Source organism: Rhinoderma darwinii, chromosome 3, assembly GCF_050947455.1.
Source record: "Rhinoderma darwinii isolate aRhiDar2 chromosome 3, aRhiDar2.hap1, whole genome shotgun sequence".
Lineage (NCBI taxonomy): Eukaryota > Metazoa > Chordata > Amphibia > Anura > Rhinodermatidae > Rhinoderma > Rhinoderma darwinii.
The window spans coordinates 261,271,326-261,297,618 of NC_134689.1; the positions used below are offsets into that span (position 1 = coordinate 261,271,326).

The window sequence follows — 26,293 nt, forward strand, 5'->3', positions numbered from 1 at the left end:
ATTTTATTATTCAGGTTAATAGGATATCAATATGAATACACGTTTGCATGTATTTTCTACTGACGTGACGTGAATCTTTGGTGTAAAAGTGGCCGGTTAGCTCAGCTGGTTAGAGCGTGGTGCTAATAATGCCAAGGTCACGGGTTCGATCCCCGTACGGGCCATGGAAGCTCACTTTTGTTACATGCTTGTTACAGAGTTGAATAGTTCATAATATTGAAAAAAGGTCTATCAAATTCAACCTATAAACCTGCTGTGTTGATCCAGAGCAAGGCAAAAACTGTCTTGGAGTGCATTCCAATGTTGTCATTAGGGGAAAAATTCCTCCCTTACTCCAAATATGGCTATTAGAATAAATTCCTGGATCAAAGTTCCATCTCCAGAATCTGGTACAAATATGATGAAATTTTATATTTTTCAAAAAAACACTTTTCAATGTGGCAGAGAGTTCAATCGTCGAACTGCTCTTACAGTAAAGAATCCCCGTCTGTGATGAGGTCCTTTAATTACCTTGCTTTCCCTTCTTTGCACGCATTCTAGTTCAGCAATGTCCTTCTCATACACAGGTGCTCAAAACTGTACACAATATTCCATGTATGGTCTAACCGGTGATTTATAGAAATGCAGAGTTTGTTGCATGAAATCATCTTAGAGGTCCAATTTCAACCTTAAGGACAAAAATAATATCTTGATTTTGCCTCTTTGTATTCCGATAGTCATAACTTTATTATTTTTCCGTCCTCATAGTTATATAAGGGCTTGTTTTTAGCGAGACAAGTTCTTGTTTTTAATGGCAGCATTTAATGTACCATATAATGTACTGAAAGAAAACTCTTTGTGGGGTGGAATGGAAAACACAAAAGCAATTTGTCCAATGCTTTTTGAGTAGTAAAAATTGCAAGTTTATTTTATTATTCAGGTTAATAGGATATCAATATGAATACACGTTTGCATGTATTTTCTACTGACGTGACGTGAATCTTTGGTGTAAAAGTGGCTGGTTAGCTCAGTTGGTTAGAGTGTGGTGCTGATAACGCCAAGGTCACGGGTTCGATCCCCGTACGGGCCGTGGAAGCTCACTTTTGTTACAGAGTTGAATAGTTGATAATATTGAAAAAAGGTCCATCAAATTCAACCTATAAACCTGCTGTGTTGATCCAGAGGAAGGCAAAAACTGTCTTGGAGTGCATTCCAATGTTGTCATTAGGGGAAAAATTCCTCCCTTACTCCAAATATGGCTATTAGAATAAATTCCTGGATCAAAGTTCCATCTCCAGAATCTGGTACAAATATGATGAAATTTTATATTTTTCAAAAAAACACTTTTCAATGTGGCAGAGAGTTCAATCGTCGAACTTCTCTTACAGTAAAGAATCCCCGTCTGTGATGAGGTCCTTTAATTACCTTGCTTTCCCTTCTTTGCACGCATTCTAGTTCAGCAATGTCTTTCTCATACACAGGTGCTCAAAACTGTACACAATATTCCATGTATGGTCTAACCGGTGATTTATAGAAATGCAGAGTTTGTTGAATGAAATCATCTTAGAGGTCCAATTTCAACCTTAAGGACAAAAATAATATATTGATTTTGCCTCTTTGTATTCTGATAGTCATAACTTTATTATTTTTCCGTCCTCATAGTCATATAAGGGCTTGTTTTTAGCGAGACAATTTCTTGTTTTTAATGGCAGCATTTAATGTACCATATAATGTACTGAAAGAAAACTCTTTGTGGGGTGGAATGGAAAACACAAAAGCAATTTGTCCAATGCTTTTTGAGTAGTAAAAATTTCAAGTTTATTTTATTATTCAGGTTAATAGGATATCAATATGAATACACGTTTGCATGTATTTTCTACTGACGTGACGTGAATCTTTGGTGTAAAAGTGGCCGGTTAGCTCAGTTGGTTAGAGCGTGGTGCTAATAACGCTAAGGTCACGGGTTCGGGCCATGGAAGCTCACTTTTGTTACATGCTTGTTACAGAGTTGAATAGTTGATAATATTGAAAAAAGGTCCATCAAATTCAACCTGTAAACCTGCCGTGTTGATCCAGAGGAAGGCAAAAACTGTCTTGGAGTGCATTCCAATGTTGTCATTAGGGGAAAAATTCCTCCCTTACTCCAAATATGGCTATTAGAATAAATTCCTGGATCAAAGTTCCATCTCCAGAATCTGGTACAAATATGATGAAATTTTATATTTTTAAAAAAAACACTTTTCAATGTGGCAGAGAGTTCAATCGTCGAACTGCTCTTACAGTAAAGAATCCCCGTCTGTGATGAGGTCCTTTAATTACCTTGCTTTCCCTTCTTTGCACGCATTCTAGTTCAGCAATGTCCTTCTCATACACAGGTGCTCAAAACTGTACACAATATTCCATGTATGGTCTAACCGGTGATTTATAGAAATGCAGAGTTTGTTGCATGAAATCATCTTAGAGGTTTAATTTCAACCTTAAGGACAAAAATAATATCTTGATTTTGCCTCTTTGTATTTCGATAGTCATAACTTTATTATTTTTCCGTCCTCATAGTCATATAAGGGCTTGCTTTTAGCGAGACAAGTTCTTGTTTTTAATGGCAGCATTTAATGTACCATATAATGTACTGAAAGAAAACTCTATGTGGGGTGGAATGGAAAACACAAAAGCAATTTGTCCAATGCTTTTTGAGTAGTAAAAATTGCAAGTTTATTTTATTATTCAGGTTAATAGGATATGAATATGAATACACGTTTGCATTAATTTTCTACTGACGTGACGGGAATCTTTCTTGTAAAAGTGGCCGGTTAGCTCAGTTGGTTAGAGCGTGGTGCTAATAACGCCAAGGTCACGGGTTTGATCCCTGTATGGGCCATGGAATCTCACTTTTGTTACATGCTTGTTACAGAGTTGAATAGTTGATAATATTGAAAAAAGGTCCATCAAATTCAACCTATAAACCTGCCGTGTTGATCCAGAGGAAGGCAAAAACTGTCTTGGAGTGCATTCCAATGTTGTCATTAGGGGAAAAATTACTCCCTTACTCCAAATATGGCTATTAGAATAAATTCCTGGATCAAAGTTCCATCTCCAGAATCTGGTACAAATATGATGAAATTTTATATTTTTCAAAAAAACACTTTTCAATGTGGCAGAGAGTTCAATCGTCGAACTGCTCTTACAGTAAAGAATCCCCGTCTGTGATGAGGTCCTTTAATTACCTTGCTTTCCCTTCTTTGCACGCATTCTAGTTCAGCAATGTCCTTCTCATACACAGATGCTCAAAACTGTACACAATATTCCATGTATGGTCTAACCGGTGATTTAAAGAAATGCAGAGTTTGTTGCATGAAATCATCTTAGAGGTCCAATTTCAACCTTAAGGACAAAAATAATATCTTGATTTTGCCTCTTTGTATTCCGATAGTCATAATTTTATTATTTTTCCGTCCTCATAGTCATATAAGGGCTTGTTTTTAGCGAGACAAGTTCTTGTTTTTAATGGCAGCATTTAATGTACCATATAATGTACTGAAAGAAAACTCTTTGTGGGGTGGAATGGAAAACACAAAAGCAATTTGTCCAATGCTTTTTGAGTAGTAAAAATTGCAAGTTTATTTTATTATTCAGGTTAATAGGATATCAATATGAATACACGTTTGCATGTATTTTCTACTGATGTGACGTGAATCTTTGGTGTAAAAGTGGCCGGTTAGCTCAGATGGTTAGAGCGTGGTGCTAATTATGTCAAGGTCACGGGTTCGATCCCCGTAAGGGCCATGGAAGCTCACTTTTGTTACAGAGTTGAATAGTTGATAATATTGAAAAAAGGTCCATCAAATTCAACCTGTAAACCTGCCGTGTTGATCCAGAGGAAGGCAAAAACTGTCTTGGAGTGCATTCCAATGTTGTCATTAGGGGAAAAATTCCTCCCTTACTCCAAATATGGCTATTAGAATAAATTCCTGGATCAAAGTTCCATCTCCAGAATCTGGTACAAATATGATGAAATTTTATATTTTTCAAAAAAACACTTTTCAATGTGGCAGAGAGTTCAATCGTCGAACTGCTCTTACAGTAAATAATCCCCGTCTGTGATGAGGTCCTTTAATTACCTTGCTTTCCCTTCTTTGCACGCATTCTAGTTCAGCAATGTCCGTCTCATACACAGGTGCTCAAAATTGTACACAATATTCCATGTATGGTCTAACCGGTGATTTATAGAAATGCAGAGTTTGTTGCATGAAATCATCTTAGAGGTCCAATTTGAACCTTAATGGACAAAAATAATATCTTGATTTTGCCTCTTTGTATTCCGATAGTCATAACTTTATTATTTTTCCGTCCTCATAGTCATATAAGGGCTTGCTTTTAGCGAGACAAGTTCTTGTTTTTAATGGCAGCATTTAATGTACCATATAATGTACTGAAAGAAAACTCTATGTGGGGTGGAATGGAAAACACAAAAGCAATTTGTCCAATGCTTTTTGAGTAGTAAAAATTGCAAGTTTATTTTATTATTCAGGTCAATAGGATATCAATATGAATACACGTTTGCATTAATTTTCTACTGACGTGACGTGAATCTTTCTTGCAAAAGTGGCCGGTTAGCTCAGTTGGTTAGAGCGTGGTGCTAATAACGCCAAGGTCACGGGTTCGATCCCCGTATGGGCCATGGAAGCTCACTTTTGTTACATGCTTGTTACAGAGTTGAATAGTTGATAATATTGAAAAAAGGTCCATCAAATTCAACCTATAAACCTGCCGTGTTGATCCAGAGGAAGGCAAAAACTGTCTTGGAGTGCATTCCAATGTTGTCATTAGGGGAAAAATTACTCCCTTACTCCAAATATGGCTATTAGAATAAATTCCTGGATCAAAGTTCCATCTCCAGAATCCGGTACAAATATGATGAAATTTTATATTTTTCAAAAAAACACTTTTCAATGTGGCAGAGAGTTCAATCGTCGAACTGCTCTTACAGTAAAGAATCCCCGTCTGTGATGAGGTCCTTTAATTACCTTGCTTTCCCTTCTTTGCACGCATTCTAGTTCAGCAATGTCCTTCTCATACACAGATGCTCAAAACTGTACACAATATTCCATGTATGGTCTAACCGGTGATTTAAAGAAATGCAGAGTTTGTTGCATGAAATCATCTTAGAGGTCCAATTTCAACCTTAAGGACAAAAATAATATCTTGATTTTGCCTCTTTGTATTCCGATAGTCATAATTTTATTATTTTTCCGTCCTCATAGTCATATAAGGGCTTGTTTTTAGCGAGACAAGTTCTTGTTTTTAATGGCAGCATTTAATGTACCATATAATGTACTGAAATAAAACTCTTTGTGGGGTGGAATGGAAAACACAAAAGCAATTTGTCCAATGCTTTTTGAGTAGTAAAAATTGCAAGTTTATTTTATTATTCAGGTTAATAGGATATCAATATGAATACACGTTTGCATGTATTTTCTACTGACGTGACGTGACGTGAATCTTTGGTGTAAAAGTGGCCGGTTAGCTCAGTTCGTTAGAGCATGGTGCTAATAATGCCAAGGTCACGGGTTCGATCTCCATACGGGCCATGGAAGCTCACTTTTGTTACATGCTTGTTACAGAGTTGAATAGTTGATAAAATTGAAAAAAGGTCCATCAAATTCAACCTATAAACCTGCCGTGTTGATCCAGAGGAAGGCAAAAACTGTCTTGGAGTGCATTCCAATGTTGTCATTAGGGGAAAAATTCCTCCCTTACTCCAAATATGGCAATTAGAATAAATTCCTGGATCAAAGTTCCATCTCCAGAATCCGGTACAAATATGATGAAATTTTATATTTTTCAAAAAAACACTTTTCAATGTGGCAGAGAGTTCAATCGTCAAACTGCTCTTACAGTAAAGAATCCCCGTCTGTGATGAGGTCCTTTAATTACCTTGCTTTCCTTTCTTTGCACGCATTCTAGTTCAGCAATGTCCGTCTCATACACAGGTGCTCAAAATTGTACACAATATTCCATGTATGGTCTAACCGGTGATTTATAGAAATGCAGAGTTTGTTGCATGAAATCATCTTAGAGGTCCAATTTCAACCTTAAGGACAAAAATAATATCTTGATTTTGCCTCTTTGTATTCCGATAGTCATAACTTTATTATTTTTCCGTCCTCATAGTCATATAAGGGCTTGCTTTTAGCGAGACAAGTTCTTGTTTTTAATGGCAGCATTTAATGTACCATATAATGTACTGAAATAAAACTCTTTGTGGGGTGGAATGGAAAACACAAAAGCAATTTGTCCAATGCTTTTTGAGTAGTAAAAATTGCAAGTTTATTTTATTATTCAGGTTAATAGGATATCAATATGAATACACGTTTGCATGTATTTTCTACTGACGTGACGTGAATCTTTGGTGTAAAAGTGGCCGGTTAGCTCAGCTGGTTAGAGCGTGGTGCTAATAATGCCAAGGTCACGGGTTCGATCCCCGTACGGGCCATGGAAGCTCACTTTTGTTACATGCTTGTTACAGAGTTGAATAGTTGATAATATTGAAAAAAGGTCCATCAAATTCAACCTATAAACCTGCCGTGTTGATCCAGAGGAAGGCAAAAACTGTCTTGGAGTGCATTCCAATTTTCTCATTAGGGGAAAAATTCCTCCCTCACTCCAAATATGGCTATTAGAATAAATTCCTGGATCAAAGTTCCATCTCCAGAATCTGGTACAAATATGATGAAATTTTATATTTTTCAAAAAAACACTTTTCAATGTGGCAGAGAGTTCAATCGTCGAACTGCTCTTACAGTAAATAATCCCCGTCTGTGATGAGGTCCTTTAATTACCTTGCTTTCCCTTCTTTGCACGCATTCTAGTTCAGCAATGTCCTTCTCATACACAGGTGCTCAAAACTGTACACAATATTCCATGTATGGTCTAACGGGTGATTTATAGAAATGCAGAGTTTGTTGCATGAAATCATCTTAGAAGTCCAATTTCAACCTTAAGGACAAAAATAATATCTTGATTTTGCCTCTTTGTATTCCGATAGTCATAACTTTATTATTTTTCCGTCCTCATAGTCATATAAGGGCTTGTTTTTAGCGAGACAAGTTCTTGTTTTTAATGGCAGCATTTAATGTACCATATAATGTACTGAAGAAAACTCTTTGTGGGGTGGAATGGAAAACACAAAAGCAATTTGTCCAATGCTTTTTGAGTAGTAAAAATTGCAAGTTTATTTTATTATTCAGGTTAATAGGATATCAATATGAATACACGTTTGCATGTATTTTCTACTGACGTGACGTGAATCTTTGGTGTAAAAGTGGCCGGTTAGCTCAGCTGGTTAGAGCGTGGTGCTAATAATGCCAAGGTCACGGGTTCGATCCCCGTACGGGCCATGGAAGCTCACTTTTGTTACATGCTTGTTACAGAGTTGAATAGTTGATAATATTGAAAAAAGGTCCATCAAATTCAACCTATAAACCTGCCGTGTTGATCCAGAGGAAGGCAAAAACTGCCTTGGAGTGCATTCCAATGTTGTCATTAGGGGAAAAATTCCTCCCTTACTCCAAATATGGCAATTAGAATAAATTCCTGGATCAAAGTTCCATCTCCAGAATCCGGTACAAATATGATGAAATTTTATATTTTTCAAAAAAACACTTTTCAATGTGGCAGAGAGTTCAATCGTCAAACTGCTCTTACAGTAAAGAATCCCCGTCTGTGATGAGGTCCTTTAATTACCTTGCTTTCCCTTCTTTGCACGCATTCTAGTTCAGCAATGTCCGTCTCATACACAGGTGCTCAAAATTGTACACAATATTCCATGTATGGTCTAACCGGTGATTTATAGAAATGCAGAGTTTGTTGCATGAAATCATCTTAGAGGTCCAATTTCAACCTTAAGGACAAAAATAATATCTTGATTTTGCCTCTTTGTATTCCGATAGTCATAACTTTATTATTTTTCCGTCCTCATAGTCATATAAGGGCTTGCTTTTAGCGAGACAAGTTCTTGTTTTTAATGGCAGCATTTAATGTACCATATAATGTACTGAAAGAAAACTCTATGTGGGGTGGAATGGAAAACACAAAAGCAATTTGTCCAATGCTTTTTGAGTAGTAAAAATTGCAAGTTTATTTTATTATTCAGGTTAATAGGATATCAATATGAATACACGTTTGCATGTATTTTCTACTGACGTGACGTGAATCTTTGGTGTAAAAGTGGCCGGTTAGCTCAGTTGGTTAGCGCGTGGTGCTAATAACGCCAAGGTCACGGGTTCGATCCCCGTACGGGCCATGTAAGCTCACTTTTGTTACATGCTTGTTACAGAGTTGAATAGTTGATAATATTGAAAAAAGGTCCATCAAATTCAACCTATAAACCTGCCGTATTGATCCAGAGGAAGGCAAAAACTGTCTTGGAGTGCATTCAAATGTTGTCATTAGGGGAAAAATTCCTCCCTTACTCCAAATATGGCTATTAGAATAAATTCCTGGATCAAAGTTCCATCTCCAGAATCTGGTACAAATATGATGAAATTTTATATTTTTCAAAAAAACACTTTTCAATGTGGCAGAGAGTTCATTCGTCGAACTGCTCTTACAGTAAAGAATCCCCGTCTGTGATGAGGTCCTTTAATTACCTTGCTTTCCCTTCTTTGCACGCATTCTAGTTCAGCAATGTCCTTCTCATACACAGGTGCTTAAAACTGTACACAATATTCCATGTATGGTCTAACCGGTGATTTATAGAAATGCAGAGTTTGTTGCATGAAATCATCTTAGAGGTCCAATTTCAACCTTAACCCCTTCCCTCTTTAGCCACTTTTGACCTTCCTGACAGAGCCTCATTTTTCAAATCTGACATGTGTCACTTTATGTGGTAATAACTCCGGAATGCTTTCACCTATCCAAGCGATTCTGAGATTGTTTTCTCGTGACACATTGGACTTTATGTTACTGGCAAAATTTGCTCGATATGTTCAGTATTTAATTGTGAAAAACACCAAAAATTAGCGAAAAATTGCAAAAATTAGCATTTTTCTCAATTTAAATGTATCTGCTTGTAAGACAGGCAGTTATACCACACAAAATTGTTGCTAATTAACATCACCCATATGTCTACTTTAGATTGGCATCGTTTTTTGAACATCCTTTTATTTTTCTATGACCTCACAAGGCTTAGAACTTTAGCAGCAATTTCTCACATTTTCAAGAAAATTTCAAAAGGCTATTTTTACAGGGGCCAGTTCAGTTGTGAAGTGGTTTTGAGGGCCTTATATATTAGAAACCCCAAAAAAGTCACCCCATTTTAAAATCTTCACCCCTCAAAGTATTCAAAACAGCATTTAGAAAATGTCTTAACCCTTTACACATTTCACAGGAATTAAAGCAAAGTAGAGGTGAAATTTACAAATTTCATATTTTTCTGCAGAAATACATTTTTAATACAATTTTTTTTATAAAACAGAAGGTTTTACCAGAGAAATGCAACTCAATATTTGTTGCCCAGTTTCTGCAGTTTTAGAAAATATCCCACATGTGGCCGTAGCGTGCTACTGGACTTAAGCACCGGCCTCAGAAGCAAAGGAGCACCTAGTGGATTTTGGGGCCTTATTTTTGTTAGAATATATTTTAGGCACCATTTCAGGTTTGAAGGGCTCTTGCGGTGCCAAAACAGTCAAAATCAACCAAAAGTGACCCCATCTGGGAAACTAGACACCTCAAGGAAATTATCTAGGGGTGTAGTGAGCATTTTGACCGCACAGGTTTTTTACAGAAATTATTGGAAGTAGGCCGTGAAAATTAAAATCAACATTTCTTCAAAGAAAATGTAGGTTTAGCGATTTTTTTTCTCATTTCCACAAGGACTAAAGGAGAAAAAGCACTGCAAAATTTGTAAAGCAATTTCTCCCGAGTAAAACAATACCTCACATGTGGTAATAAACGGTTGTTTGGAGACACGGCGTGGCTGAGAAGGGAAAGAGCGCTATTTGGCTTTTGGAGTTCACATTTAGCAGGAATGGTTTGCGGAGGCCATGTCACATTTACAAAGCCCCTGAGGTGACAAAACAGTGGAAACCCCAAACAAGTGACCCCATTTTGTAAACTATACCCCTTGAGGAAATTATCTAGGGGTATAGTGAGCATTTTGACCCCACAGGTTTTTTGCAGAAATTTTTGCAAGTAGGCTGTGAAAATGAAAATCTACATTTTTTCAAATAAAATGTAGGTTTAGCTAATTTTTTTTCATTTCCACAAGGACTAAAGGAGAAAAAGCACCATAAAATTTGTAAAGAAATTTCTCCCGAGTAAAACAATACCCCACATGTGGTAATAAACGGCTGTTTGGACACACGGCGAGGCTGAGAAGGGAAAGAGCGCTATTTGGCTTTTGGAGTTCACATTTAGCAGGAATGGTTTTCGGAGGCCATGTCACATTTACAAAGCCCCTGAGGGGATAAAACAGTGGAAACCCCCCACAAGTGACCCCATTTTGGAAACTACACCCATTGAGGAAATTATCTAGGGGTATAGTGAGCGATTTGACACCACAGTTTTTTTGCAGAAATTATTGGAAGTAGGCCCTGAAAATAATAATCTACATTTTTTCAAAGAAAATGTAGGTTTAGCTAATTTTTTCTCATTTCCAGAAGGACTGAAGGAGAAAAAGCACCACAAAATTTGTAAAGCAATTTCTCCCGAGTAAAACAATACCCCACATGTGGTAATAAACGGCTGTTTAGACACACGGCAGGGCTTAGAAGGGAAAGAGCACTATTTGGCTTTTTGAGATCACATTTAGCAGGAATGATTTGCGGAGGCCAGGTCACATTTGCAAAGCCCCTGAGGGGACAAAACAATGAAAACGCCCAAAAAGGGACTCCATTTAGGAAACTACACCTCTTGAGGAATGCATCTAGGGGTGTAGTGAGCATTTTGACCCCACAGATGTTTCATAGAATTTATTAGAATTAGGCAGTGAAAATAAAAACAGTCCTTTTTCTTCAATAAGACGTAGCTTTAGCGCAAATTTTTTCATTTTCTCAACAAATAAAGGAAAAAAAGAACCCAACATTTGTAAAGCTATTTCTCCCGAGTACGGCAATACCCCATATGTGGTCATAAACTGCTGTTTGGGCAAACCGCAGGGCTCAGATGGGAAGGACCGCCATTTGGAGTGCAGATGTTGCTGGATTGGTTTCTGGGCACCTGTGGGCCCAAAACAGTGGAAACCCCCCAGAAGTGACCCCATTTTGGAAACTACACCCCTCAATGCATTTACCAAGGGGTGTAGTAAGCATTTTAACCCTGCAGGTGTTTTGTAGAAATTAGTGTGCGCTCAATGTTGCAGAGTGAAAATTTGATTTTTTTTCCATAGATATGCCAATATGTGGTGCCCGGCTTGTGCCACCATAACAAGACAGCTCTCTAATTATTATGCGGTGTTTCCTGGTTTTAGAAACACCCTACATGGGGCACTAATCTTTTGTCTGGACATATGACAGGGCTCAGAAGTGAAGAGTACCATGCGGAGTGGAGGCCTAATTTGGCGATTTACAAAGTATTGGTTCACAACTGCAGAGGCTCAGATGTGAAATAATAAAAAGAAACCCCTGATAAGTGACCCCCACTATGGAACTGCACCCCTCAAGGCATTTATTAAGGGGTGTAGTGAGCATTTTCAACCCACAGGTCTTTTCCATAAATGAATGCGCTGTGGATGGTGCAAATTAAAAATGTATATTTTTCCCTAGATATGCCATTCAGTGGCAAATATGTCATGCCCAGCTTATGACGCTGGAGACACACACCCCAAAAATTGTTAAAAGGGTTCTCCCAGGTATGACGATGCCATATATGTTGAAGGAAACTGCTGTTTGGGGACGCTGCAGGGTTCAGGGCCGAGGGAGCACCATTTGGCTTTTGGAGAGCGGATTTTGCTTGGTACTATATTTGTTTGAGTATTGCTGGTGTTTTATAATGTGGGGGTACATGTAAGCGGGGCGGAGTATATAAGGGGCATAGTCAGGTGGTATAAAAAAATAAAAATAATCCATAGATGTGTGTTACGCTGTGAAGCAATCCTTTCTGCACAGGCCGGTGTCGCACTGATAAATGGTGTCATTTCTTATCCCCCTTTTGGTCCACACTCCGCGCCTTTGTAGTTTGGGGAATTTTGCTGGGAAGTGTTGTCCTGGTATAATACGGGCACCGTCGCTTCCAGCGGATATGTTTGGGCTCTCCCCTTCCTGGTTCCCTAATTTTAGGTCCTTGATAAATCGCCTCTTGAAACTGAAGAAATGTTCCCCTCGGGCACAACTGCATATTTTTTTATTTCCTGACTTATTGGAGCCATAACTAATTTTATTTTTCATAGACGTAGCGGTATGAGGGCTGGTTTGTTGCGGGACGAGCTGTAGTTATTATTGGTACCATTTTGGGGTACATGTGACTTTTTGATCACCTTTTATCCTATTTTTTGGGATGCCAGGTAAACAAAAAAACGCAATTCTGGCACAGCTTTTTTTGTTTTTTTTATACAGCGTTCACCACGCATTATAAACTACATGTTAACTTTATTCTGCGGGTCAGTACGATTCCGGCGATACCTAATTTATAGCACTTTTTTATGTTTTACAACTTTTTGCACAATAAAATTACTTTTGTAAAAAGAATGTATTTTTTCTGTCGCCAAGTTGTGAGAACCATAACTTTTTAATTTTTTTGTCGACGGACGTGTATGAGGGCTTGTTTTTTGCGGGACGAGCTATAGTTTTTATAGGTACCATTTTTGGATACGTGCGACTTTTTGATCACTTTTTATTGTAATATTTGTAGGGCAAAGTGACCAAAAAACAGAAACTCTGGTAACGTTTTTTACGGGGTTTTTTTACGCTGTTCACCGCGTAAAATAAATAATATAATATTTTGATACCTCCGGTCGTTACGGTCGTGGCGACACTAAATACATATGGTTTATTATTATTTTTCAATAATAAAGGACTTGATAAGAGTAAGGGGGGATTCACACGAGCGTGTATTCGGTCCGTGCGGGCCGCGTGGTTTTCACGCGGCACGCATGGACCAATACAAGTCTATGGGGCAGTACAGACAGTCCGTGCTTTTTGCGCAGCGTTTGTCTGCTGCGCAAAAAGCGCGACAGGTTCAATAACTCTGCGTATTTCGCGCATCACGCACCCATTGAAGTCAATGGGTGCGTGAAAATCACGCGCACCACACGGAAGCACTTCCGTGGGACGAGCGTGATTCGCGCAACAGCAGTGAAAAGGATGAATGAAAACCGAAAAGCACCACGTGCTTTTCTGTTTCCGAACATCCAAACGGAGTGTCTTTGCGATGAGCGAAGCCGGACAAGCGTACCGAACTTCACCGGGTTCGGCCAAACTCGTTTTGGCCGATCCCGGCAAAAAAATTATCGGTACGCGACGTCAGGAGATAGTCACTGTCCATGGTGCTGAAAGAGTTAAACTGTTTCAGCACCATGGACAGTGACTTGCGATCCCAAAATACATTAACCTGTAAAAAAAAAACGAAGTTCTAACTTACCGATTAGTCCTGTCTCCTTCCTGCAGTCCGACCTCCCGGGATGACACTTCAGTTCAAGTGACAGCTCCAGCCAATCACAGGCCAAGCACAGGCTGCAGCCAATCACAGGCTGCAGCGGTCACTTGGACTGCTGCGTCACCCAGGGAGGTGGGGCCCGATGTCAAGAGAGGCGCGTCACCAAGGACGCGTCACCAAGGACGCGTCACCAAGGCAACGGCCGGGAAGTTCTCGGTAAGTAGGAACTTTATCTTTTTTTTTTACAGGTTTTTCGCTGTTGTGTTCGGCATTCACTGTCGAGGGTGCTGAAAGATTTAGCTCTTTCAGCACCTTGGACAGTGACGGGCGTTGACAAGCCTCATCTCTATGATGCCGGCTGCGCGAAAATCACGCAGCCGCGCATCAGACACGCATGACACACGCAGCTGTCAAATGGTTTTTGCGCTCGCAAAACGCTGCGTTGTTTGCGCGCGCAAAAACGCAACGTTCGTGTGAATCTGCCCTAAAAGGGGGATTGTGTTTTATTTGATTACTTGAAACTTTTATTGTTTTCAAACTTTTATTTTTTGCACTTTTTTTTACACTTTTTCTCAAGTCCCACTAGGGGACTTGAAGGTCCAACGGTCAGATTTTTTTTTTTCTAATACATTGCACTACCTATGTAGTGCAATGTATTAGATCTGTCAGTCATTCACTGACAGCAAGCCGTTTAGGCTTCGCCTCCCGGCGGGGCCTAAATCGGCTTCCGTAATGGCAGAGCAGGAGACCATTGTGTCTCCTGTTGCCATAACAGCAGTCGCCAGTCCCGATTGCCTGTCAGGGCTGGCGATCTGCTAGTATCCGCTACGATGCAGCAATCGCTTTCGATTGCTGCATCGAAGGGGTTAATGGCAGGGATCGGAGCTAGCTCCGGTTCCTGCCGTTACAGGTGGATGTCAGCTGTACAGTACAGCTGACCTCCACCGCTGATGACGCCGGATCAGCTCCTGACCCGGCGCCATCTTGCCGGCAGCTACGGAAGCCGATCAGGCTCCGCCGCCGGGCGGATCTTGACCGGCTTCGGTGCTAGGCAGACCGGGAGGCCAGTATTAGGCCTCCGGTTGACATTGCAGCCACCGGAACCCCGGCAATTTCATTGCTGGGGCTCCGATGAGCTGCAAACACCTTAAGTGCAGCGATCGCGTTTGAGTGCTGCACTTAAGGGGTTAATGGCGGGGATCGAAGCTAATTTCGGTCCCCGCCGTTACAGTCGGATGTCAGCTGTAAGATACAGCTGAGATCCGGTGATGATGGCACCGGCTCAGCTTCTGAGCCGGTGCCAAACGTTTGACGTACATGTACGGCATTTTGCGGGAAGTCAATGCTTTCCATGCCGTACATGTACGTCAAATGTCGGGAAGGGGTTAAGGACAAAAATAATATCTTGATTTTGCCTCTTTGTATTCCGATAGTCATAACTTTATTATTTTTCCGTCCTCATAGTCATATAAGGGCTTGTTTTTAGCGAGACAAGTTCTTGTTTTTAATGGCAGCATTTAATGTACCATATAATGTACTGAAGAAAACTCTTTGTGGGGTGGAATGGAAAACACAAAAGCAATTTGTCCAATGCTTTTTGAGTAGTAAAAATTGCAAGTTTATTTTATTATTCAGGTTAATAGGATATCAATATGAATACACGTTTGCATGTATTTTCTACTGACGTGACGTGAATCTTTGTTGTAAAAGTGGCCGGTTAGCTCAGTTGGTTAGAGCGTGGTGCTAATAACGCCAAGGTCACGGGTTTGATCCCCGTACGGGCCATGGAAGCTCACTTTTGTTACAGAGTTGAATAGTTGATAATATTGAAAAAAGGTCCATCAAATTCAACCTATAAACCTGCCGTGTTGATCCAGAGGAAGGCAAAAACTGTCTTGGAGTGCATTCCAATGTTGTCATTAGGGGAAAAATTCCTCCCTTACTCCAAATATGGCTATTAGAATAAATTCCTGGATCAAAGTTCCATCTCCAGAATCTGGTACAAATATGATGAAATTTTATATTTTTCAAAAAAACACTTTTCAATGTGGCAGAGAGTTCAATCGTCGAACTGCTCTTACAGTAAAGAATCCCCGTCTGTGATGAGGTCCTTTAATTACCTTGCTTTCCCTTCTTTGCACGCATTCTAGTTCAGCAATGTCCTTCTCATACACAGGTGCTCAAAACTGTACACAATATTCCATGTATGGTCTAACCGGTGATTTATAGAAATGCAGAGTTTGTTGCATGAAATCATCTTAGAGGTCCAATTTCAACCTTAAGGACAAAAATAATATCTTGATTTTGCCTCTTTGTATTCCGATAGTCATAACTTTATTATTTTTCCGTCCTCATAGTCATATAAGGGCTTGTTTTTAGTGAGACAAGTTCTTGTTTTTAATGGCAGCATTTAATGTACCATATAATGTACTGAAGAAAACTCTTTGTGGGGTGGAATGGAAAACACAAAAGCAATTTGTCCAATGCTTTTTGAGTAGTAAAAATTGCAAGTTTATTTTATTATTCAGGTTAATAGGATATCAATATGAATACATGTTTGCATGTATTTTCTACTGACGTGACGTGAATCTTTGGTGTAAAAGTGGCCGGTTAGCTCAGTTGGTTAGAGTGTGGTGCTAATAACGCCAAGGTCACGGGTTCGATCCCCGTATGGGCCATGGAAGCTCACTTTTGTTACAGAGTTGAATAGTTGATAATATTGAAAAAAGGTCCAGAGGAAGGCAAAAACTGTCTTGGAGTGCATTCCAATGTTGTCATTAGGGGAAAAATTCCTCCCTTACTCCAAATATGGCTATTAGAATAAATTCCTGGATCAAAGTTCCATCTCCAGAATCTGGTACAAATATGATGAAATTTTATATTTTTCAAAAAAACACTTTTCAATGTGGCAGAGAGTTCAATCGTCGAACTGCTCTTACAGTAAAGAATCCCCGTCTGTGATGAGGTCCTTTAATTACCTTGCTTTCCCTTCTTTGCACGCATTCTAGTTCAGCAATGTCCTTCTCATACACAGGTGCTTAAAACTGTACACAATATTCCATGTATGGTCTAACCGGTGATTTATAGAAATGCAGAGTTTGTTGCATGAAATCATCTTAGAGGTTCAATTTCAACCTTAAGGACAAAAATAATATCTTGATTTTGCCTCTTTGTATTCCGATAGTCATAACTTTATTATTTTTCCGTCCTCATAGTCATATAAGGGCTTGTTTTTAGCGAGACAAGTTCTTGTTTTTAATGGCAGCATTTAATGTACCATATAATGTACTGAAATAAAACTCTTTGTGGGGTGGAATGGAAAAATAATATCTTGATTTTGCCTCTTTGTATTCCGATAGTCATAACTTTATTATTTTTCCGTCCTCATAGTCATATAAGGGCTTGTTTTTAGCGAGACAAGTTCTTGTTTTTAATGGCAGCATTTAATGTACCATATAATGTACTGAAGAAAACTCTTTGTGGGGTGGAATGGAAAACACAAAAGCAATTTGTCCAATGCTTTTTGAGTAGTAAAAATTGCAAGTTTATTTTATTATTCAGGTTAATAGGATATCAATATGAATACACGTTTGCATGTATTTTCTACTGACGTGACGTGAATCTTTGGTGTAAAAGTGGCCGGTTAGCTCAGTTGGTTAGAGCGTGGTGCTAATAACGCCAAGGTCAAGGGTTCGATCCCCGTATGGGCCATGGAAGCTCACTTTTGTTACAGAGTTGAATAGTTGATAATATTGAAAAAAGGTCCATCAAATTCAACCTATAAACCTGCCGTGTTGATCCAGAGGAAGGCAAAAACTGTCTTGGAGTGCATTCCAATGTTGTCATTAGGGGAAAAATTCCTCCCTTACTCCAAATATGGCTATTAGAATAAATTCCTGGATCAAAGTTCCATCTCCAGAATCTGGTACAAATATGATGAAATTTTATATTTTTCAAAAAAACACTTTTCAATGTGGCAGAGAGTTCAATCGTCGAACTGCTCTTACAGTAAAGAATCCCCGTCTGTGATGAGGTCCTTTAATTACCTTGCTTTCCCTTCTTTGCACGCATTCTAGTTCAGCAATGTCCTTCTCATACACAGGTGCTCAAAACTGTACACAATATTCCATGTATGGTCTAACCGGTGATTTATAGAAATGCAGAGTTTGTTGCATGAAATCATCTTAGAGGTCCAATTTCAACCTTAAGGACAAAAATAATATCTTGATTTTGCCTCTTTGTATTCCGATAGTCATAACTTTATTATTTTTCCGTCCTCATAGTCATATAAGGGCTTGTTTTTAGTGAGACAAGTTCTTGTTTTTAATGGCAGCATTTAATGTACCATTTAATGTACTGAAGAAAACTCTTTGTGGGGTGGAATGGAAAACACAAAAGCAATTTGTCCAATGCTTTTTGAGTAGTAAAAATTGCAAGTTTATTTTATTATTCAGGTTAATAGGATATCAATATGAATACACGTTTGCATGTATTTTCTACTGACGTGACGTGAATCTTTGGTGTTAAAGTGGCCGGTTAGCTCAGTTGGTTAGAGCGTGGTGCTAATAACGCCAAGGTCACGGGTTCGATCCCCGTATGGGCCATGGAAGCTCACTTTTGTTACAGAGTTGAATAGTTGATAATATTGAAAAAAGGTCCATCAAATTCAACCTATAAACCTGCCGTGTTGATCCAGAGGAAGGCAAAAACTGTCTTGGAGTGCATTCCAATGTTGTCATTAGGGGAAAAATTCCTCCCTTACTCCAAATATGGCTATTAGAATAAATTCCTGGATCAAAGTTCCATCTCCAGAATCTGGTACAAATATGATGAAATTTTATATTTTTCAAAAAAACACTTTTCAATGTGGCAGAGAGTTCAATCATCGAACTGCTCTTACAGTAAAGAATCCCCATCTGTGATGAGGTCCTTTAATTACCTTGCTTTCCCTTCTTTGCACGCATTCTAGTTCAGCAATGTCCTTCTCATACACAGGTGCTCAAAACTGTACACAATATTCCATGTATGGTCTAACCGGTGATTTATAGAAATGCAGAGTTTGTTGCATGAAATCATCTTAGAGGTCCAATTTCAACCTTAAGGACAAAAATAATATCTTGATTTTGCCTCTTTGTATTCCGATAGTCATAACTTTATTATTTTTCCGTCCTCATAGTCATATAAGGGCTTGTTTTTAGCGAGACAAGTTCTTGTTTTTAATGGCAGCATTTAATGTACCATATAATGTACTGAAAGAAAACTCTTTGTGGGGTGGAATGGAAAACACAAAAGCAATTTGTCCAATGCTTTTTGAGTAGTAAAAATTGCAAGTTTATTTTATTATTCAGGTTAATAGGATATCAATATGAATACACGTTTGCATGTATTTTCTACTGACGTGACGTGAATCTTTGGTGTAAAAGTGGCCGGTTAGCTCAGTTGGTTAGAGTGTGGTGCTAATAACGCCAAGGTCACGGGTTTGATCCCTGTACGGGCCATGGAAGCTCACTTTTGTTACAGAGTTGAATAGTTGATAATATTGAAAAAAGGTCCATCAAATTCAACCTATAAACATGCCGTGTTGATCCAGAGGAAGGCAAAAACTGTCTTGGAGTGCATTCCAATGTTGTCATTAGGGGAAAAATTCCTCCCTTACTCCAAATATGGCTATTAGAATAAATTCCTGGATCAAAGTTCCATCTCCAGAATCTGGTACAAATATGATGAAATTTTATATTTTTCAAAAAAACACTTTTCAATGTGGCAGAGAGTTCAATCGTCGAACTGCTCTTACAGTAAAGAATCCCCGTCTGTGATGAGGTCCTTTAATTACCTTGCTTTCCCTTCTTTGCACGCATTCTAGTTCAGCAATGTCCTTCTCATACACAGGTGCTTAAAACTGTACACAATATTCCATGTATGGTGTAACCGGTGATTTATAGAAATGCAGAGTTTGTTGCATGAAATCATCTTAGAGGTCCAATTTCAACCTTAAGGACAAAAATAATATCTTGATTTTGCCTCTTTGTATTCCGATAGTCATAACTTTATTATTTTTCCGTCATCATAGTCATATAAGGGCTTGTTTTTAGCGAGACAAGTTCTTGTTTTTAATTGCAGCATTTAATGTACCATATAATGTACTGAAAGAAAACTCTTTGTGGGGTGGAATGGAAAACACAAAAGCAATTTGTCCAATGCTTTTTGAGTAGTAAAAATTGCAAGTTTATTTTATTATTCAGGTTAATAGGATATCAATATGAATACACGTTTGCATGTATTTTCTACTGACGTGACGTGAATCTTTGGTATAAAAGTGGCCGGTTAGCTCAGTTGGTTAGAGCGTGGTGCTAATAACGCCAAGGTCACGGGTTCGAGCCATGGAAGCTCACTTTTGTTACATGCTTGTTGAATAGTTGATAATATTGAAAAAAGGTCCATCAAATTCAACCTATAAACCTGCCGTGTTGATCCAGAGGAAGGCAAAAACTGTCTTGGAGTGCATTCCAATTTTCTCTTTAGGGAAAAAATTCCTCCCTTACTCCAAATATGGCTATTAGAATAAATTCCTGGATCAAAGTTCCATCTCCAGAATCTGGTACAAATATGATGAAATTTTATATTTTTCAAAAAAACACTTTTCAATGTGGCAGAGAGTTCAATCGTCGAACTGCTCTTACAGTAAAGAATCCCCGTCTGTGATGAGGTCCTTTAATTACCTTGCTTTCCCTTCTTTGCACGCATTCTAGTTCAGCAATGTCCTTCTCATACACAGGTGCTCAAAACTGTACACAATATTCCATGTATGGTCTAACCGGTGATTTATAGAAATGCAGAGTTTGTTGCATGAAATCATCTTAGAGGTCCAATTTCAACCTTAAGGACAAAAATAATATCTTGATTTTGCCTCTTTGTATTCCGATAGTCATAACTTTATTATTTTTCCGTCCTCATAGTCATATAAGGGCTTGTTTTTAGCGAGACAAGTTCTTGTTTTTAATGGCAGCATTTAATGTACCATATAATGTACTAAAAGAAAACTCTTTATGGGGTGGAATGGAAAACACAAAAGCAATTTGTCCAATGCTTTTTGAGTAGTAAAAATTGCAAGTTTATTTTATTATTCAGGTTTAGAGATGAGCGAACTTATCAAAAGTTCGGTTCGGCTAGTTCGCCGAATTTCACAAAAAAGTTCGGTTCGGACCGAACTAGTTCTGACCGAACCTGTCACTTACGTGCACCGAGCATAGTACTGTCCAGGGTGCTGATAGAGTTAATGGGCTGCACTAACTCTTTCAGCAACCTTCACAGTACATGCTCGGCGCGCGGAAAATACCATTTAAATGTAATAAAAAAATAAAAATTATACGTTCGTACTTACTTTCCTCCTGTCCGGCCTCCAGCGATGACGTTTCATCCCTTTCGCCGCTGCAGCCAATCACAGGCTGTAGTGGCGGTCACGCACGTCAGGATGACGCTTCATCCCACGTGACCGCCTCTGCAGCCAATCACAGGCTGCAGCGGCGACATGAATGAAACGTCATCGCTGGAGGCCGGACAGGAGGAAAGTAAGTATGAACGTATTATTATTATTTTTTGGCATGTATGTATGTTGGCATGTATGTATGTATGTATATCTGTGCATGTATGTTTGCATGTATGTTGGCATGTATGTATATATGTGCATGTTTGTATGTATATTTGCATGTATGTTTGCATGTATGTATTTTTGCATGTATGTTGTCATGTATGTATGTATGTTGTCATGTATGTATATATGTGCATGTGTGTATGTATATTTGTATGTATGTATGTTTGCATGTATGTTTGCATGTTTGTATGTATATTTGCATGTGTGTATATATATATATATATGTATGTATGTTGTCATGTATGTATGTATGTATGTATGTTGTCATGTATGTATATATGTGCATGTATGTTGGCATGTATGTATATATGTGCATGTGTGTATGTATGTATATTTGCATGTATGTATGTTGTCATGTATGTATGTATATATGTGCATGTATGTTTGCATGTATGTTGGCATGTATGTATACATGTGCATGTTTGTATGTATATTTGCATGTATATATGTTTGCATGTGTGTATGTATGTTTGCATGTATGTATGTTTGCATGTATGTATGTTGTCATGTATGTTTGTATGTATGTTGTCATGTATGTATGTATATATGTGCATGTATGTATGTTTGCATGTTTTTATTTTTGCATGTATGTTTGCATGTATGTTTATATATATTTGTGCATGTTTGTAATTATGTTTGCATGTATTTATGTTTGCATTTATATTTGTGCATGCTTGTATATATGTATGTATGTATCTTTGCATGTTTGTTTGTATGTATGTATGTTTTCATGTGTGTGTGTATGCATGTATGTATGATAGTTTGCACGTATATATGTGTGTATGTTTGCATGTATGTATATTTGCATGTATATATGTGCATGCTTGTATATATGTATGTATGTTTGTATATATGTATGTATATTTGTATATATGTATGTATGGCCATGTATGATACTGTCTGCTGGCGCCCTGTATCTAAGTCAACTTCACGGCAGGCTTCTATACATGGTATAACAGTCAGTATCACACATTAAACTGAATCTAAGCCTACGACATGTTTTATTTCATTATTTTTTTTTTTTACAGGTTTGGTGTTTGGACTACGTCGGTTTCGAGGACTACTTAGATGACGTTTTTTTTCTACAATAAAATGGTTAATGAGGGTTGTGTTGGGGGTGCTTTATTTCAATAAAATATTTTATCTATATCTTTGTCTTTTTCTTTTCAAATTTTATTATTACCACTTTAGTAATGGCCGCTGTCTGAGTGACAACATCCATTACTAATGCGGGGCTTAGTGTTAGCCGGTGCAGAGGCTAACACTAACCACCATTATTACCCCGGTACCCAAAACCACCAGGGGTGCCGGGAAGAGCCAGGTACGATCCAGTACCCGACCATCTGTTGTGATGGTCGGGCCCTGGGGCGGCCGCAGGCTGGTATTATGAGGCTGGGAAGGGCCAAAAACAGTGGACCTTCCCACCCTTGTAATGCTAGGCTGCTGCTGCTGTGTTGTATCTGGCTGGTTATAAAAGTGGGGGGGACCCCACGTCATTTTTTTAAATTATTTATTTATTTACATTTTTTTTTTTAAAAAGACATGGGGTTCCACCCAATTTATCATAACCAGCCACATACAACACAGTGTTATTAGCCTGGGAATGGACAAAACCAGTGGCCCTTCCCACCCATGTAATGCCAGACTGCTGCGGCCTTGTATATGGCTGGTTATTAAAAATGTGGGGGACCCGTCTATTGCTAAATTTGTTAAATTCCAAAAAAAAAACGACGTGGGGGTCCCCCCCATTTTTATAACCAGCCCGATACAACACAGCAGCAGCAGCCTAGCATTACAAGGGTGGGAAGGTCCACTGATTTTGGCCCTTCCCAGCCTCATAATACCAGCCTACGGCCGCCCCAGTACCCGACCATCACAACAGATGGTCGGGTACTGGATCGTACCAAGCTCTTCCCGGCACCCCTGGTGGTGGTGGGTACCGGGGTAATAATGGGTGGTTAGTGCTAGCCTCTGCACCGGCTAACACTAAGTACCGCCTTAATAATGGACGCTGTCAATCAGCCAACTGCCATTATCTAGGCACTAATAAAGTTTGAAAAAAAAACACAAAGACAATTCTTTTTTATTGAAATAAGAAATCCCCAACAAAACCCTCGTTAACCATTTTATTAAAATTTGAAAAAACGCAGATCTACGCAGTAGTCCAACGAATCGTAGATGTAGTCCAATCGGTACATCAAAATCTGCAACAACATAAAAAAACAGTTATCAATGTGAACAATACCAATACTTCTACTCACCTACACACATATATACACGCACACACAAACAAACAACCATACACAGACACACACATATATACACAAACACAACAAGATATACACACACACATAAACAGACAAACACACACATATACACGAACTCACACATATACAAACAAAAACACACATATCCAAACACACACACACACAGTTATACACACATACACGAACACATATACACAAACACATATACAAACAAAAACACACATACCCAAACACACATATACACAAACACATATACACAAACACACCCATATATACACACAAACACACACCCATATACACACATATACACATATACAAAAACACACACAAACATCTACACACAAACATATACACAAATACACCCATATATACACAAACATATACACAAAACACATATACACAAACACACCCATATATACACACACACATATAAAAACAAAAACAGACAAAGTCACATACCCAAACACACATATATACACAAACACACACATACACAAACACGGTTTCTTTTAAATGCTGCTGGGGAACCCGCTCGATCCACTATATAAGGCTGCGCTACAGTGCAGCATTTAAAAGAAACAGGATCCTGACCTGTCCATAGAGTTTAAGGCAGCACAGAGTATTTCAGGAGATGAGCGTGCAGATTCAGTGCTGCTGCGAACTCTGCTCTTACCATTACGTAGCTCTCAGTCTGTTACCTCTCCTCCACTCCTGTCCTCCAGAACACCTTCACATGATTGGCAAGTCACCACGTAATGGTAAGAGCAGAGTTCACAGCAGCACAGAGTATTTCAGGAGATGAGCGTGCGGATCTTGTGCGGGGTGGTGACTTGCCAATCATGTGAAGGTGTTATTGAGGACAGGAGTGGAGGAGAGGTAACAGACTGAGCTACGTAATGGTAAGAGCAGAGTTCACAGCAGCACTGAATCTGCACGCTCCTCTCCTGAAATACTCTGTGCTGCTGTGAACTCTGTTCTTACCATTACGTAGCTCAGTCTGTTACATCTCCTCCACTCCTGTCCTCTATAACACGTTCACATGATTGGCAAGTCACCACCACGCACAAGATCCGCACGCTCATCTCCTGAAATACTCTGTGCTGCTGTGAACTCTGCTCTTACCATTACGTGGTGACTTGCCAATCATGTGAAGGTGTTCTTGAGGACAGGAGTGGAGGAGAGATAACAGACTGAGAGCTACGTAATGGTAAGAGCAGAGTTCACAACAGCACTGAATCTGCACGCTCATCTCCTGAAATACTCTGTGCTGCCTTAAACTCTGTGGACAGGTCAGGATTCTGTTTCTTTTAAATGCTGCACTGTAGCGTAGCCTTATATAGTGGATCGAGCAGGTTCCCTAGCAGCATTTAAAAGAAACAGGATCCTGACCTGTCCACAGAGTTTAAGGCAGCACAGATTATTTCAGGAGATGAGCACGGGCAGCCGTTCGTTTTTCCGAGCCGTGCTCCCATCATGCACACGACCGTAAAAACACCCGTTATTGCGGGTCGTAATTACGACCCGCAATAACGGGCTCATAGACTTCTGTTACCCACGGGTACCTTTCCGTTTTCTCACGGGAAGGTGCCCGTGCCGTTAAAAAAATAGAACATGTTCTATTTTTCTATTTTACGGGCCGTGCTGCTATAATTATAATGACAGCACGGTTCGCAAAAGCGGCCGGCTGCCCGTGGCCGGCCGGCCGTGCTCGTAGTTACGAGTCGTAATTACGAGCACGGCCCGTAAAATAAAAAAATAGAACATGTTCTATCTTTTTAACGGCACGGGCACCTTCCCGTGAGAAAACGGGAAGGTACCCGTGGCTAACAGAAGTCTATGGGCCCGCTATTTCGGGTCGTAATTACGACCCGTGATAACGGGTGTTTTTATGGTCGTGTGCATGAGGCCCCGTAATGACGGGTGGCTACATGTGTGCACCCGTCATTACGGCAGCGTTGCTAGGCGACGTCAGTAAGGGTATGTGCACACACACTAATTACGTCCGTAATTGACGGACGTATTTCGGCCGCAAGTACCGGACCGAACACCCTGCAGGGAGCCGGGCTCCTAGCATCATATTTATATACGATGCTAGGAGTCCCTGCCTCTCCGTGGAACTACTGTCCCGTACTGAAAACATGATTACAGTACGGGACAGTTGTCCTGCAGAGAGGCAGGGACTCCTAGCATCGTACATAAGTATGATGCTAGGAGCCCGGCTCCCTGCACTGTGTTCGGTCCGGTACTTGCGGCCGAAATACGTCCGTCATTTACGGACGTAATTAGTGTGTGTGCACATACACTAAATAGTCACTGTTCAGGGTGCTGAAAGAGTTAACTGATCGGCAGTAACTGTTTCAGTACCCTGGACAGTGACTACCGATCACAGTACCTGTAAAAAAAAAGACGTTCATACTTACTGAGAACTTTCTGCTTCCTCCAGTCCGGTCTCCTGGCCGTTGCCTTGGTGACGCGTCCCTCTCGACATCCGGCCCGACATTCCTTGATGACGATGCAGCCTTGTGAGCGCTGCAGCCAATCACAGGCTGCCGCGGCCTCTGCAGCCAATCACAGGCTGCAGAGGCCTCTGCAGCCAATCACAGGCTGCCGCGTCAGAAAAGGTCGGACTGGAGGAAGAAGAGGGACTCGTCAACAAGACAACGACCGGGTACGTATGAAATGCTTTTTATTTTATTTTTAATCAGCAGCCTCTTTTCTCTATCAGTGATTGATAGAGATAAGTGGCTGCCGATTTGTATAATGTTTTTGACCGGGTTCGGTCAAAACGGGTTCGGCCGAACCCGGT

General features: G+C 39.6%; 5 non-coding genes across 5 annotated transcripts; all 5 read left to right on the forward strand.

The window, feature by feature from the left end:
* Nucleotides 1-995: 995 nt before the first annotated feature.
* On the forward strand, nt 996-1,069 carry TRNAI-GAU (transfer RNA isoleucine (anticodon GAU)). The gene has a single exon. It is a non-coding gene; the product is annotated as a tRNA-Ile (tRNA).
* A 3,514-nt stretch (nt 1,070-4,583) lies between these two features.
* Nucleotides 4,584-4,657, forward strand: TRNAI-AAU (transfer RNA isoleucine (anticodon AAU)). The gene has a single exon. It is a non-coding gene; the product is annotated as a tRNA-Ile (tRNA).
* Nucleotides 4,658-15,280: 10,623 nt separating this feature from the next.
* On the forward strand, nt 15,281-15,354 carry TRNAI-AAU (transfer RNA isoleucine (anticodon AAU)). Its single transcript has one exon. It is a non-coding gene; the product is annotated as a tRNA-Ile (tRNA).
* An 819-nt stretch (nt 15,355-16,173) lies between these two features.
* On the forward strand, nt 16,174-16,247 carry TRNAI-AAU (transfer RNA isoleucine (anticodon AAU)). The gene has a single exon. It is a non-coding gene; the product is annotated as a tRNA-Ile (tRNA).
* Nucleotides 16,248-18,099: 1,852 nt separating this feature from the next.
* TRNAI-AAU (transfer RNA isoleucine (anticodon AAU)) lies at nt 18,100-18,173 on the forward strand. Its single transcript has one exon. It is a non-coding gene; the product is annotated as a tRNA-Ile (tRNA).
* The last annotated feature ends 8,120 nt before the right edge of the window (nt 18,174-26,293 follow it).